Raw genomic sequence first — 16,710 nt, forward strand, 5'->3', positions numbered from 1 at the left:
ATTAATAAAAAAGAACAGTGAACATAAGTTTACAAGTGGGTAACTAATAAAAAGAAATTCAAAGCCACAACACTATCGTTGTCGTCTTGCTTGCGAAATCTAAAATGCTTCCATACCTCTTACTTTTTATGTTAAGGTGGCATCAACGTCAATGAAGCACCTAAAACCGCCATTTTAAGTACTGAATGAAAGAATGACAGACTCCTTGGTAACATTGCGCAAGGCTAAAAAGAGGGTGACATCTAGTGAAGAAGACTAGTAATTTGATTAACGTTAATCTTACTTGAATGTTTGCAGAAAAAATATGGAAAAAAACGATTCTGGTCTTTGAGAATCGATTCTGAATCGACCACGTATAAAAAAAAGATTAATTGAAAAAGCAATTTTTTTGCCCAGCCCTAGTACTAAGGTTGCGAAAATATCGAATTGAATGCAGTGACTCATAACAGGTGCATCAGATGATGCGATCTTTGCTTGGATTGGGTGGCGAGGCCTGCAGGTGTTGAACGTGTAGGTGGATGTCTGCATTTTCGCCCGTCATCGTCTAGTTGTAAACAGGTGGTGTGCTGCCGAAATTGCTGTATACCCTCCACATGAAATTACACTGGGCAATGCATCCATATGCTTCTGTAGATCCATGGATATACTGGAATTTTATAATGCACATTTTTTTTTAAATGGGAGGTGACGGTATGTAGCTGCAGTCCATCACAGGCCCTCCCATCTATCTATTTCAGAGGAGTAATGACCACCTGCCACGTTCAGCATGTTCATCACCATCTTTTTTATTTGTTTTATTAGTAAGCAATAGGCATAAATCTTCAAGTGTAAAACAAGTGTTCCACATGTTTGTGCTGTGGACGTGAACCTAAAATTGTGTGGCTTCTTGAGGTGTGCTGTTACATTTTAAGGGGACATTTCACAAGCCTTTTTTTAAGATGTAAAATAAGTCTTTGGTGTCCCCAGATTGCATATGTGATGTTTTAGCTCAAAATACCCAACAGATCATTTATAATAATTTCCACTTTGTATGTGCCGTTTTTGGGTGTGACCTTTTAAAATGTAAATAAGCTGAAGAAATGCAAACACTGATCACCATGATGGTGGTTTGTTGAAATTGTTGTGCTGTCAATTATTTTCTCTCTCTTTCTCTCTGTCCTACACTGAAAAAAATGATTCATTGAATTTAATCAATTTTTTTAAGGTAAGTGGTTGCAATCAATTTATTTAAGCTACATTTAAACAAAATTTTTATATTTCATTTTACGTTACTAATCTTTTTTGTTTAAATGTAGCTTAAATAAATTGATTGCAACCACTTACCTTAAAAAATTGATTAAATTCAATGAATCATTTTTTTCAGTGTAAATGACAGTGCTGTGGTTGGATAGTGCAGTTTAAGGGGCGGTATTATTATTATTATAAGATCCCCTTCTGACATCACAAGGGGAGCCAAATTTCAATAATCTATATTTATTATGCTTGCAGAGAATGGTTTACCAAGACTAAGATACTGGGTTGTTCTTTTTCACATTTTGACATGTTAATAGAAGTGTTATTTAGTGTTTCAATGTGTTGTTAGACTAGATTTAGTGACTTTTTGTCCTCCTGATTGTGTATTTCTTCCTGTAATAAGCTTTCCCATGTCAGGTATAACACTTGTGGACGGTGCAGAGGCGGATCTGATCAAGAGAGATAGTGAAGATGTTTTGTAAGAATTAATCTCCATGGTGGCACAGTGTGGGAGTTTGGACATAGTACTGTAAATGAATGACAGTTTACTGCATTGCATTTAAAAAATCTGCCATTTTAGATACTTTTAAATGTGATGTAAGTGGCAAACAAAGTTAGTGGTAACAAAACACATGGACATATTTTCTGGCGCAGTGACGTAAATTGTCTCCATCTAAAATAGTAGGTAGTCGAGAGTAACTATTTTGGCAGTACTGAAATGGCAAGTGGTGACAGGATCATTAAAATCTAGTTGAATCTTTGGGGTCTTTTGTGGAATTCATATTGATTTTACAGGGACTCTGTAACGAATGAAGACCTAAATAAAAAGGGGAATGACCATGCAATGTAGTTTTTGTGTGGTTTTGAGTGTTTGATGCAAGGGATATAATGCAGTTGTTGTATGAAGTTAATCATGCACAAACATATGATTATCATAAAAACAATAACCAAACCCCACCCCTGACCCCAACGTCAAAGGGGCAAAGGCAAATCGTACAAAAATTAGCACCTCATAAAATGCATACCAATTGCTATGTGTTGGTATAGGGTTGGTATAGAATGTACCTTGAAAATTGCATTTTTAATGCAAAGTGACAGTATATGGCTGTTAGAGTATTGTGTTGGTTTCTACGTGGCTATATATTATGGATAGCTGCTTACAAGCCCAAGTCAAAATTGATGCATTATATATTTACATTATGTGAGAAGTGCAGAGTTTTGATGGTACTGACGATGGTACTGATTATAATTATAATATTATAATATTATAAAAAATCCTAATATAATATTACCTACTGCAAATATTCAGTAGGAATTAGAGCAGTGGTGGCCGGTGACTTCTTTTTCGAGGGTGCACAATGCGAAGTTTGTCACAACATGTATGTAGCCCGTCATGTGTGTGGTTTGTCATTTCAAAATATGTGTTCTGCGCGTTGAGTGAACCTATGCATCATGTGTTTTGTCAAAATAAGTGCCTGCTGCAGACGCGTCTAAAGGGTTTATGATAAAAGAGACGCTCATTTTTGCCAGATACTCACATAATCTCATGCGTAATCACAGTTTAGTGCTAAGGGAGTGTCTTGCTTGTATTTTCTGAACGTGAGCGTCTCTTTTATCATAAACGGTTTTGAGGCGTGTGCATGCACTTATTTTGACAAAACACGTGATGCACATGGTTCACATGACGCAACAAACAATTATTTTGAAAACACGAGCAACACACATGACACTCCGAACACATATTTTGAATTTGCGCCCCTCAGAAGAGCAGTCACCAGGCGCCACTGAATTAAAGCATTACTCGGCACAATACACTGAGTCTATAATTCTAGAGCACAAATACAGTAAAAATGTACACATTAGTTTCCGATAACCATCCCGAGTGACAAAGGTTAATGGGTATTATTCTATCCCACTCACATCTTCCCACTTTTAGGTGCGCTGTTAGTAAGAGCAAACTGTAGTGTTATTTGAGAGCGTGCACGTGCGGTCCAGACAGAGAGACGGGGCTTCCCCCAACACAAGCATCGATTCTCTCGTTGAGAGACTTTCCTTTCTTTCCTGTTGTATTGATGAATGATTCATGAGCCTGCGCACCGGGAAGAGGAAGATGGAAATTGGCAGTGTGCTTTGAACAGAAGGACCTACAACCAAAGATGCAACTGAATGCCAACACGTGGATGTGAACCGCTACTCGGTGTAAAATCTGCTACAGCTGTTTAAAAAAATTGTTATGGGGACCAGATGCTTGAATCTTGTAAAAAACTACAGTGAAATGTACCCGGAATGTGTTTGCACAACCAAATTAGCTGGTTTTGATAAAAAGCTAGATTTTGTCTTATAGCTTTTTTTACAGTGTAACAATATCAATGTTATGGGTCAGTCATTGATTGTTTCTGTTCACTTTTGACCTTTGTTATTACTGTTCTGCTATTAAACATGAGGGCAAATGTGAAGACTCAAAATAAATGCAGAATTGGTCCTGAGTTTAGATCATAATAAAGTCTCTGGGGTGTTTGCCCCACCTTGCCTCACTTCCAATATTTAGGAAATTAGATGATTTGATTTTTATGAATAGATGCATATGAAAATGTAGCCGTTCATGTAACATACGTCTAGCCAATTGACTGAAATGTTGTGATTTGTGTAATTCAATTGCCAGTTTACCTGATCTGTCCAAATGTCACAGCCATGTAATGCTAAAAATCCTGACAGTTTTCATTTACTTTGCACAAGGTCGGATACCTGTTAATGTCCTGTTTTTGCCAAATGGTTGATGTCCTCAATTCAACATTATGTTGACCCTGGGACAACATTTCAATCAACCAATCAGATTTCATTTGTTTCAAGTTTAAGCTTATGAGCAGGATTAGCTGCTTCTAGACACTTTTTCACTTCTCATTCTCCTCTGATTTTAGGTTATTTTCAGTAATTGTTACACTGAAAAAATTATTCATTCAATTTACTTAATTTTTTTTAAGGTAAGTGGTTGCAATCAATTTATTTAATCTACATTTAAACAAGTTTTATTTTTATTTTATTTTTCAAATTTTTTTGTAATGTAGCTTAAATAAACTACAGTAATTGCAACCACTTACCTTAAGAAATTGAGTAAACTGAATGAATCAATCGATTTTACGCAAACTTGTGAGCTATAAGATATTTTTTATCATCTAAACAAAAAGAAGTAACCCTAACCTAATCCACAACGATGAACAAAATTATTTTTGCAGCATTTATTAATCGTTATTAATGCCCCAATAAACAACAACCTTATTGTAAAGTGTTACCAATTATTGTAAATCATTCCTATATCGCAATTTAGTAAAAATCTGAGCTGTGTGTTCTTGTTTTAAATCATCTAAAAAGCTTATGTCACCCTTTCCTCTAATTGTGTTTTAAATCTGAATGGGCTCAGCAATGGACTAGTGCAACATTGTGCACTATATAAATATTGAATTAAATCTGAATGGGCTCGCTGGTGGGCCTGTATAGGTTAGTTTTTCTCTACCTTCTCGGATCTGTTCTAATGGAGGCCGCGAGATGAGTTACGGCAAAGGATGGGAGCCATGTGTAACGGCACATAAAAACTTGCAAAAAGGTCTGCTCCCTGGCAAAATCTAATCCATCAGCTGAATGGCTCAGCGGTTAAAACTGCATGGGTGTGCTGAGTTGACTGAACAAATATCTAATCGTAATGGTACATTAAACCACAGGATACGCAGATCTATATTACAGCCATAACTTTGTTTTATTTTTATCAGAGCCTGCGCCCGTGGGGAGTTTTTTTTTTAAGCGGTGCTGTTGTGGTTGCAGTGTGACAATAGCAGCAGACCCAGTTTGTGTGGTAACATGGATCTGAATCTGTAAGCAGTACAGCGAAATAAATAAGACCGTTGAGTCATCATCACTGGTGACAGCGGGAAAGACCTAAGTAGAAATCTAGGCTGAATTTCCTTGCTGGCAAACAGAGAGAGAGAGAGAGAGAGAGAGAGAGAGAGAGAGAGAGAGAGAGAGAGAGAGAGAGAGAGAGAGAGAGAGAGAGATCTTAAAGGGGACATATCATGAAAATCTGACTTTTTCCACATTGGAGTGCTACCCAATCAACCTAGTAAATGTGAAAAAGATCAACCCAGTAACTCAGTTTTGGCATGCAAAGAAATAGGTCATTGAAATTCGGCTACCCTTGTGATGTCAGAAGGTGATAATACCTAGCCTGGTCCAACCAGACTCTCGTACATTCATTTTATTTGTACAGAGAGTCTGACCACGCTCCATTGCAAAGCGTTACTTCCGTTAAGGAGGGTCCTCTGTTGAAGTTTAAAACTATTGGATCTGCACAGAGTCACTCAGGATCTGCCATAGGCGATCGCTAACGTGTGGTCGTGATGTATATCATACGCCAAAACCGGCCAAAAACAAAAAGTCAGAATAATCAGACAAACAAAACTTAGCAAACCTGGTTCTTGCTCCGGCTTTAACTTCTGTATATTCAGCAGTTTTGCAACAACGGACCGAAAAGCTTTTATCACGTCTTTCTCCGTCTTTCTCCCATTACTGAACTACAACTCAAACTGACGCGCGACCTCAACGTCATTGTTCTTAGCGACCCCCCTCTGTTCGCTGTTTGGACCTGCAGATTTTTGCAGGAGAAAACGAAACTCTATACAACAGCCCCAGACGTAGTACTGAAGCGAAATGAAAACTAAGCGGAAGCACGTAGGAGGGCGGAGCCAGGCTAGATAATACCCCCCCTTAATCTGCAATATCCAGTTTTTTTGACATCTTAAAAAAAGTCTTGTGAAATGTCCCCTTTAAATGGATTTGATAGCCATGTTTTTTTGCACTGTTGCATATTCATACCATGTTTTTGGACATAACACACATACACTGTAAAAACATGCAGCCTGAATTTAACCCTTAAACAGTCAAGAGTGGAAAACGATGAGCAAAAAATCATTTCATGATTATCATCTGGACTTAAGTTAAAGATATTCATTTGAATTTTTAAAATATTTGATATATTCAGGATTTTATGAGCTGTATCTCCCAGGATACAATACATTGTATAAAAAAAGGACTAAGTCATTAATATTTATTTTTATTTTCAACAAGAATTATGTGATTCTGACTTCCTCTCTTGCTCTAAAACATGCCATACATATTTTTTCATCCATTTTAAACAGTGTAAACAACAGGTTTACTAGTAACAATGCATGTAAATAACCCAACTAAATGTAAGGCCTAACTAAGAATGAGCAGTTTTTTAATGTCTTCATTGGCTTCATTTGTGCTTTATCTCCTTTTACGTACCGGGAATTGAACTCGGGTGGCTAAAAGTGCAAAAGCACCACATGTCGAAGCGCTGCCCACTATACCATCAGCTCCGACGTGCTGCATTTATTTTACAGCATACAGTTATTTCATGTCAATGTTTTCTTCTGGCACTATAGATATTTTCCCAGCAAACAACTTTGAGTTTAAAAGTTGTCTAAACACAGATGTCTACGCTAATACAAGACTAAATTTGGGCTGTCAGTGAAATTTTAATAGACATCTAACCATAGCCCAAAAATAAATGAAATAAGATGAATAAATAAATTCAAACCAAACACCTAATAATATTCATTGCTGACTTTGCTCACATGATCGAATATCATACATCTTGCAAGTTGTTTTAGCAAAAATTACATCATATTTCAAATTTGGGTCGAAAAAGGGATGATGCTTTTAGGTTGTACTTTAACCAATGATGGTTAGGTTTTAATCCATTGTTTGATCAAATATAAACATTTACTGGATTAATTTAATTGTGCTCGTCCTGTTTTTGACCCAATGCTGGGTTAAAAAATAATCCAGCATTTTCAGAGTGTAGGTATCTGTCACGACAGGGTTGGAGAGACAGGACGCAAACGCAGAGTTCGAACCAATAAATAACATTTAATAATAAAACTGGAAACAAAACACGAGGAGTAAAATAACAGGCATGTAAGTAACACAGGAACATCCAACGTGAACAGGAACAGACATGGAAGTAATGACAATGACAATCTACCGGCAACCGGTGTGACAGAAACAAGGCATATAAATACAAAGACAATTAAACATAAGACAGGTGTGGTGTATTGGCTTAATGAGTCAATGAGAGTCCAGGTGAGACGGATCAGTGCAATACACAAAACATGACACGGACTAGCCGTGACATAACCCCTCCCTCTACGAGTGGCTACCAGACACTCAAATAAACACAAAACAAAAACAAAGTCTGGTAGCAAGAGTCCAAGGGAGGGGTGGAGGGCTTGGGGACCCTGGCGAAGCCGGCAGCCACCGGGACGAGACCAACAGGAACGGTTGGCCAGACTGCGCCAGGAGAACCGGAGCGATCGCTCCGAGAACCGAGGCAGACGAATTACCCCCCTCCTGGGAATCATCGACGATCAGCTGCCCCCGGAAGTCATCTCCCATCCCCTCGCGGAAACGGAGACCCTCTCTCGGTAGCCACCCCGGGGAAATGATCGGGCGTGGTCCGTTCCGGATCCCCCTGCGAGCAGGATGGTGGTCCTCCGAGGGACCGTCGTCGACGACTCAACCGTTGGGGGACCGCCTGGGCCGATCCTCCTCCCGCATGCTCGCGGGAGCGAGCGATCGCTCACGGTGGTCCCCAAGAGACATCGGGGCTGATGGGGAATACACCCCGATGTCACTACTCCCCCTCGACGAAACTCCTGGGGGAGTCGCCCTCCGTGAACCCGCTGCGTCCAGTGCTGGCCGGTAGATTCTGTCACGACAGGGTTGGAGAGACAGGACGCAAACGCAGAGTTCGAACCAATAAATAACATTTAATAATAAAACTGGAAACAAAACACGAGGAGTAAAATAACAGGCATGTAAGTAACACAGGAACATCCAACGTGAACAGGAACAGACATGGAAGTAATGACAATGACAATCTACCGGCAACCGGTGTGACAGAAACAAGGCATATAAATACAAAGACAATTAAACATAAGACAGGGGTGGTGTATTGGCTTAATGAGTCAATGAGAGTCCAGGTGAGACGGATCAGTGCAATACACAAAACATGACACGGACTAGCCGTGACAGTATCAGCCCTTCATTTTACCATAATCCATATAAATTACATGTAGTTACAATTATTTTGTTGGGCAAGTACACCATTTATTACAAAACGTGCAAGAGGTAACTTTATTTTACAATTCCCTTTTAGCTGGTTTTATGATGCTTTTTGACATAAAAAATATGCCATGGTTTTTTGAAAATGTATCTTGCTAATACCATGTTTTAAACGTGCTATAATAATATGGTACTATCTAAAGTATAATAAATTAATGACATTAATATCAAAATTGTACGTGCAGTACATGACGTTCTTTGAAATACACACTGTAAAAATTAAAAAGTTGGATCAACTTTACTTAAATTGGTAACAACAAAAAAATTTGTTTTTCCAACTTAAAATGTCACTTTAGTTTCACTTCAGGTGAAAATTTAAGTTGAAATTTTTTTTACCGATTGAAGTAATTTTTAAGTTGAACCAACTTTTCACTTTTTACAGTGCATACTGGGTTGTTTTAACCCAACTGCTGTGTTATTGTTAATCAACCATGTTGAAACAACCCAGCAGTCGGGTTAAAACAACCCATTATTTGGGTCATTTTAACCCAGCAATATGTTCTGTCCAATAGCTACCCAGCCCTGGATTAAAAACAACCCAGCATTTATTTAGAGTGTGTATACATTTCATAATATAAATAGGATAATAATTTAGTGTCATGATATATTTAAAAGTACAATTGTGTTGCCATCTACAGTAAAGCTGTCAATGTATACCGTGGTACTATTAATGAGGGAATCCCTCTAATAGAAAGCTCCACCATTGGAGCTTTGTTTTGATATATTTGTCATCCCCACTTTTGAGCTTAATGTAAGTTTTAATAGCTTTGATATCACTGTCAGGACAAACACAGCTGTTGTCAGACCAGTCACGTATTTGCAAACAGTTGGCACCTATACATGATGTGTACTAACTGTAGTTGATCACACATTCACTGAGTCACAGTATGTGAAGAAGCTGGTATCACGCATGACTCAAAGGCTATGTTGATTATAACCATTATCACAAACCCAAACTTGACAAAAAACATAATCTTGCCAAGAAGGATTTTTTGGGGGTTAATATTTTAAGCCTATGATGCTGTAAGCTACTGATGTGATTTATTTATGGATAAGGAATTTCCACAGAATCAAGAAATAAATCAAAATCGGGCTATTTTTGATACAGTTAGTCACTATTCACCAACATAATTTAACATAGGGTTAACATTGAAATTATGCATTTTGTGCTCATCCTTAATGTGATTTTTTTTCTGTAGGTTCATCCATTTGTCATCCATTCTTCAAGCCATATTTTCTTACCACCTTGGAAGAACAGTTAATGCAATTGTTTTTATTTTCCTCACACCAAGAGATTTCTATCTGTATTTTTCACGTTGAAACCATCTAAAGATCTTATTCTTGTGTCCTGGATGAGATGAAGTCAGGAAAAGCTATCATCTGTTGTCTGGAATTACCTAATCTGTCTCCGCTCCAAGCAGTGCAGTCCCTTTGGATATTCAGACCATATCTCGTGATGAGATTACCCCTTTACCTACCCACTCCACAAGAGCCCAACAAACCTTTTTTTCTTTTAACCAACACTTGGTATTTCCTCCATCTCACTAGAGACTCACGACCATCCATTCATCCCCCATCTTCCTTCTCCTCTGTCTCTGTTGTGCGAGGTGTGATCTTCATGGTAAATCTCCCAGGACCTCACTATGCCCTCTCCCAGATGTTGTTTGAATTATTAATCACATCCCTCTATTGGAATTCTCCTTGTTGGTCTCTTTTTGATGTTAATGTTGAATAGGATGTGAGAAGTGGGAATATTGTTGCCAGTTCACAATTAGAAGGTCATGGAGGTGAATTTTTGCACACCCACCTATATCTACAGTACAATATAATACTCCACATTGAGTATCATGGCACGAATACCAGCGTCCTTTAGAATTGAAAGGAGATTTTGAAACGAAGACTCACTGTTATTGCTATTGGGGACACCACCATCAAACTCTCATAAGAGGTGAAAAATCAGCTGTCAGATGTATGAAGCATTAAGAGACCTTTAGAGGAAGCTCACGATTTCCATTAGACTGAAACTGTTCTCTGTCTTGCTTTATCTCTCACCTGTCTCCTTGAGCACAGATTAATTCTGCAGTATTGCTCAGTCAGGTACACCACTACAGTCTATTGTGACGTTTACCGACTCTTGGCCAACCTTCCTTCTCAACTTCCATTTCTTCTGCCAGTCTGTGAGTCTCTAAGGATATTTAACTCGAGCCGGCTAGACTAAGGCATTTTGAGCTAATTTGGTATATTTTTTTATAGACTATTTATAGACTATATTTGAGTAAGAGATATTCTTTAGACATTTGAGCTGTTTAGTGGTGATTGTTAAAGGTGCCAAAGAATGCATTGATATAATACGTTGCATTGTTCTCTGATGCCTACATGGCTTTATTAAGTGCAGAAAAGATCCAGAGATGTTTTACATGTCCATTTACAACCCTAGGATTTGTCCTTAGAATTAAATGGTCTGTTATTACCTTATTTGAAAGGGTCATGAATAGTAATGTTGAGCTCTGCTCTGATTGGCTGTCTCTCAGAGCGGCTCATTTCAGTAGTGTTTAAATAGACTTTGGTTGCATCTGAAATCGCATTCTGTGACAGTAGGTACTGAATTAGGCTACGTTTACATGGAAACGATCTGAAAAGAAAACAAAAATGTGGCTTTGCATTATCAATTTTAATTCCGCGTTTATACAAGCTTTTTGAAGGGGAAATCTGCGTGCATATGGTTACACAAAAGTGTGTGATATTCGATGTAATATGCACTCCAGGCAGTTAGGTGGCAATTTGAAACACTGACACACCCAGGTCTCGTCCAAAGCCATCTGGTTTGCCTCTGACGAAATTGGTGCATCAACATTTTGTAAGGAATAAGTGATCACGGTCCATTTAATTTATAAGAAAATAAAGCACACCCAAGGTGCAATGCATGTTACATTATTTTCAAATAATTCAAAAGACCGGAGTCAATTATTCCTCTTATCCCACGGTTACCACAAACATTGCTCTGGTGCCTATTTTTAAGAGATTTGACAAGGTAGGTGTGCGGTTATCAGTAATTAATGCATACCCACGGAACAACCCCAAATCAGAAAAAGTTGGGACACTGTAGAAATTGTCATACAGTGCGCGGGATGCAGGGACGGATTATGGTGATGATGTGCCGTGGGGACGGATCTCTCAAAGGCCCCCTTTACCAATTTTTTGGGCAACAGCGTTGCACCTGTATGCACAAATTCCATAAATATTTTACATTTCTACATTTAGCAGACATTTCATTACATTTCATGTGAAACTGTCAGTCACCACAGGCATGTAGGGGCTGGACACACCAAAACTTTAAAACGCCGCTGAAAACGCCTTGAGGACGCCGAATGCCAGCTGTTTTTCAGCCGAGCGCTTTGGTAGCTGTGATACTTTAACTGTGAGCCGGTTGGTTGCTGTGATAATGTCCCGCCCCTCCTCCACTGTAATTGGACAGCCGTGTGAGAACTGAGATTGATGAGCGGAGCTTTTCACTCAATGTTGAATATTTTTGAACTCTCGGCGCTCAGCGCTGAGCGTGAATAAAACCCTGAGCGCCGGTTTTCAGCGCGGAAAAAAACGCTAGCTGCTTGCTAAATTAAAAAAACTCCCTCCCACTCCTTCACAGTTGCTGACTGGCAGGGTGAGGAAAAGCTGTCCTTTTTGTGCTTTCTTATTATTGATCCACTTGGTTGTGGTTTTAAACTCATTTTTGTTTTGGTTTTTGAGTAACCATCTTCTACGCGTGAGTTTTATATTACGCAATGCTTTTCACTCGCCTCTAGATGTCCCTCTCAACAGCGCAGCAATACATTAAAATTATTTATTTGATTTATTTACTAGTTAATACTTTGCAACAAAGAAATTCACATTATTCCTCAATTTTACTGAAAATAAAATTAAAATATTTATTTGAAAAGAATAGACACAGTAAATTTTGACACGGCCCCCTGCTGGTCCAGTGCCCTGGGCAAGTGCCCAGTAGGCCCGTGCGTTAATCCGTGCCTGGCGGGATGCATTTTTTGTAATCAAAAGAGTGCGTGTGTACAGTACGCACACCGGCGTTTTTAAAAAAACCTACGCACATGTGAATACACGAGAATATAGTATGTAGCCAAGAAGACCCACTGCATTTTGGCGCAAATAAACTATACTTTGAAAGGCTGTGCATTGGACCTTGCGCAAAAAAAATATACACTATTATTATTGCTCATCGAACGCACTGTACATTTTTAAGTATAATGAAATTAGCTATACAAATTATATCTAATAGTGTCTTGTATTGCATGAATTAACATGTAGATTTACTCAGCAGTTTGTCTCTTCATCATTATAATTGTTGTTTTAATTGTTTTGGATTGTGAAGTCAACTGAGTCTCAGTATGTGGTTACCTAATCCATTTCCATGGTGCTAAATAATGATTCACCCACAAGCAGTGGACAAACAGCTCTCATGTTTAAAGTGCTGTGATCGTCCGTGGCGAATTGATCTAGATCCCACTGCTTTCAGGATATGAGCTTCTCAACTAAACTATGTTTTCTGGGATTGGTTTTGTTGTCCGGAATTGAGTGCAAAAGATAAAGTCTATCCCAGAAAATATCCATGAGAGATTGCTTTGCTTTCTAAGTTTTCCCTGTTCTGTCTGTCTCTGCGACTGCAGACATATCCATTCCTGCCTCAGGCTTTCTGGAGGGAAATGGTAACAAAAAGTTACAAAATAATTTGTAAAGCAAAGTTACATTTGTAAGATCGGCTTTACAAGTACATTGGTGGTAGCATGAAACAAAGTTGTCAAATGGTTGCTCCATCCTGCTGATTTGTTTTTTATATACCGTGGTATTTTAAGTAAAAAATGCTGGGTTGTTTCAGCCCATGGTTGGGAAAAATAAGAACTAAAACAACCATTCATACTATCAGACTAAACTATGGCTTGTTACTTCCCAGCATTTTGGGCTATAAATGTCTGCTTCTTTCAGGCTCAGTTTTGATATTCCTGGTGAAATATTTTTTATGTCAAACCGCTCTAAAATATCAAGTTGCCAAGCTTTTTACCTCTGTCGAGTTGTTTCAAAACTGTTTACGGATGCAGTTATGTGTCCTTGCATAAATATTAGTACAGAGATTCCTGAAAAACCTACAAGTGTATAGACCAGGCCCGGGGTGGGTAATCGGGAGAACCGGGAGAATTCCCGGTGGGCCGCTTCACTTTTGGGCCGGTCGAGTTTTTTTTTTTTTTTACATTTGTCACGTTAGGGAGTCTATCTTCTCTTAAATGACACTTCACACGTTTCGCATTGACACTGCAGCGCGCAGCCTCTGCATGGGTTGTACCATGTGAGGGAGTTTTCCCTTCCCCTCCCATAGAGTTGGTTCGGTCCATAGCACGTCACGTCCAAGAAAACTTTTCTCCGGTAGGCTGGGCCCTACCGTACAATACGCGTCTGAGAGGAGGAGGGCGTAAAAAAACAGGTTGAAGAAAAAATCCATTGGAGGAGGATGCTGCCAAATGTGCCAAACCTACAGATTTATTTTCAAGAGGACAAACAAAAGTGGCAACAGGTAACTTAAAGAGAAGTAAGCCTAGTAATGATTAGCATTAGCAACGTAATTATTCGGCTAATACCGTTGTCAAACTATTTACCAATAGCCAAACTTTTTTTTTTAAAATATTACCCTTTTGTGTATACATGGCGATTCATAGACTTTGCAAATATTATGCAAGCAGCTTCTGAGCAGTCCCTCGCTGAAAATGAGGAGGCCATTAGTAAACAATATGAATTAAAGTTATTTAACCCTCAGGTTGTGTTCAGAACCCTATAACACCTTTTGTGTTCCCAGTCAAAAATGACCAGCCTAAAAAAAGCTTATAAATCACTTGTTATGCTATTTACCCAATATTGTATTCAATATTTTTGTCAAATTGTTTTCTTTTTTAATTAGGACTTTTATATTTCTATTTGCATTAATCATCGGCCTCATAGCATTAGCAATGCTAATAATTTATCAACCTTTCCTTGTGGAATACACTCTAAATAGGGCTGGGTTATTTATATATTTTATATATTGGACAGAACACGCTGCTGGGTTAAAATTGACCCAGTGCTGGGTTGTTTTAACCCAACTGTTGGGTTATTATAATCCATGGTTGCATAACAACAACCCAACATTGGGTTATTTTTAACCTAGAATGGAGTAATTTTTAACCCAGCATGTGTTCTGTCCAATATTTACCCATTATGGGTAAAAAGTAACCCAGCCTTTTTTAGAGTGTAGAGGAATATTTTTGTTAACTTCTTATCTTAAGTGAAATATTATTTAACTTTTACCTTATTTGTTGAACCATGATATCAATAAAAACTATAGTAAGAGCTGAACTGTTGCTTTATTTATCCAATTTGAAAAAAGTGCTAATTTGGAATAACACTATGGAAAAAGTGGGCCGATCTTGGGCCTGAAACTCCAGGGCTGAAAAGTGGCCCCACTCCGGCCCTGGTATAGACAGAGAGTATATGCAGTAGGGTTAGGGCTAAAGGCATTTTTAATGTTAGCCATTAAAAAAACACTGTCAACGTTGTGTTGCACAACCACTAAAGCTGCCACTCAGCTATTAGCAGCTGTCTGTAGCTTTAGCCACCGCTGGATGGTTGCTTGGCAACTGAGACCCCACGCAACCAATCAGCACGCATGTAACAAGAGTTTATGCCGCATAAAGGAGGTCACGGATCACCCTTTAATACCATTCACTTGGCCTTTTCTTGTATTCATTTCAAGGGCGAGTCCTGTGCCTTCAAAGCAGACTGGGTGATGTGTTATTCCTCCTAATTTAACTTCTCTGTACTAAAGTGGAGGGATACCATTAGTAAACCTAAGGGTGAAATGTGTGCAGAAGGATTTCATCTATGATATGCGGCAGCCTAATCTCATGAGAAATCGTACATATTTTACAAGTTGTCTAATTCGTATCAATTCATACGAAGTTAATTATGCAAAAGTGTATGAATCTCATTAAAACAACAACAACGAAACTGATCCCATAACTCGCACCTAACCCTAACGTCACAGGGGTCAAGGCAAATCGTACCAAACTTACGAATGTGGTCGTATGAATTAATACGAATTAGCCAACTCGTAAAATATGTACGAATTCTTGTGAGATAGCGTTGCCTGTTCTTGTACATTCTAGCATACTTTTTTATTTAATTTACTACGTTACACCAATAAAATTGTAATGGTTAGTAGAAATTATTTTTAAGATGCAAATTTCTGTGTTTTAAAGTGCTTATTGTTAGGGTTGCAAAGCTATGCAATATTTGTAAATAAAAAGTTGGAAATTTAAGTAATTAAAGCTCACGTAACACACGCTGTTTCTGCATTTCTGATGTTAATCTGGAGTACCTATGAAGTAGTATTACATCCTTTATATATCCGAAGAGTCTTTAGTTTAATCAGATTTATAAAAGAAAGATTGGCTTTACCGAATCTTTCCGATAATGTACGAAAAAATTAAGAAGGAGGAGTTATTACCGCGGGAGGAGCGAGTACGAGTCATGCAACACTATACAACACTGTTTAACTTATGATTCACTACATGTTCGTGTCATTTATATAATATGCACGCGCCTACTTCCAACAAAAGACAGAAGTCTTACTTGGCGCATGCAACTCGTGACCCGGTTGGGGAAATCAAGTGCATCAAACACACACGCAAAACTCCGCTGCTACCCCGGATAATAAACTATATTGTTTTCATAAGGTTGGCTTTCTTCTCCTTACATCCAAAAACACACTTCATCTTTCGTGTAATTGTTGAGTTTTGAAATTAAACAAAGCTGTGTCTCGTGATATGATGTTTGCAAGTTCTAGCGTCTCCCGCTGATTGACGGGTGGGCGGGGTTTTCTGGGGGAAGTGTCCATATAAAGAAGTGATACAGATAGAAACCCCTGAAACGTCCGAAACTTGTACGAACCCTGGCGAAGTGCATTCGGCACAGAATTTTTTGGCACAACATTTTTTGACACTTTGCCTACGTTTAGCATGAGGAAACAACTCTATAACTGTGTTAATAAGTCAGAATGCTTAAAATACCATTGAACCACCCCTTTAAAGGAAATTATTTATACAAACATTAGCTTTGCTTAACATTTGACTTATCTTGTGTGCCACAATTCTCACAATTATATTCCTGTGTAATTTCCATGGATTCACAGAATTTTCCAACCCTACTTATTGTTTTATAGTCATATTACAGTAAAGAGGTTTGTGT

This window comes from Paramisgurnus dabryanus, chromosome 1, assembly GCF_030506205.2.
Source record: "Paramisgurnus dabryanus chromosome 1, PD_genome_1.1, whole genome shotgun sequence".
NCBI lineage: Eukaryota > Metazoa > Chordata > Actinopteri > Cypriniformes > Cobitidae > Paramisgurnus > Paramisgurnus dabryanus.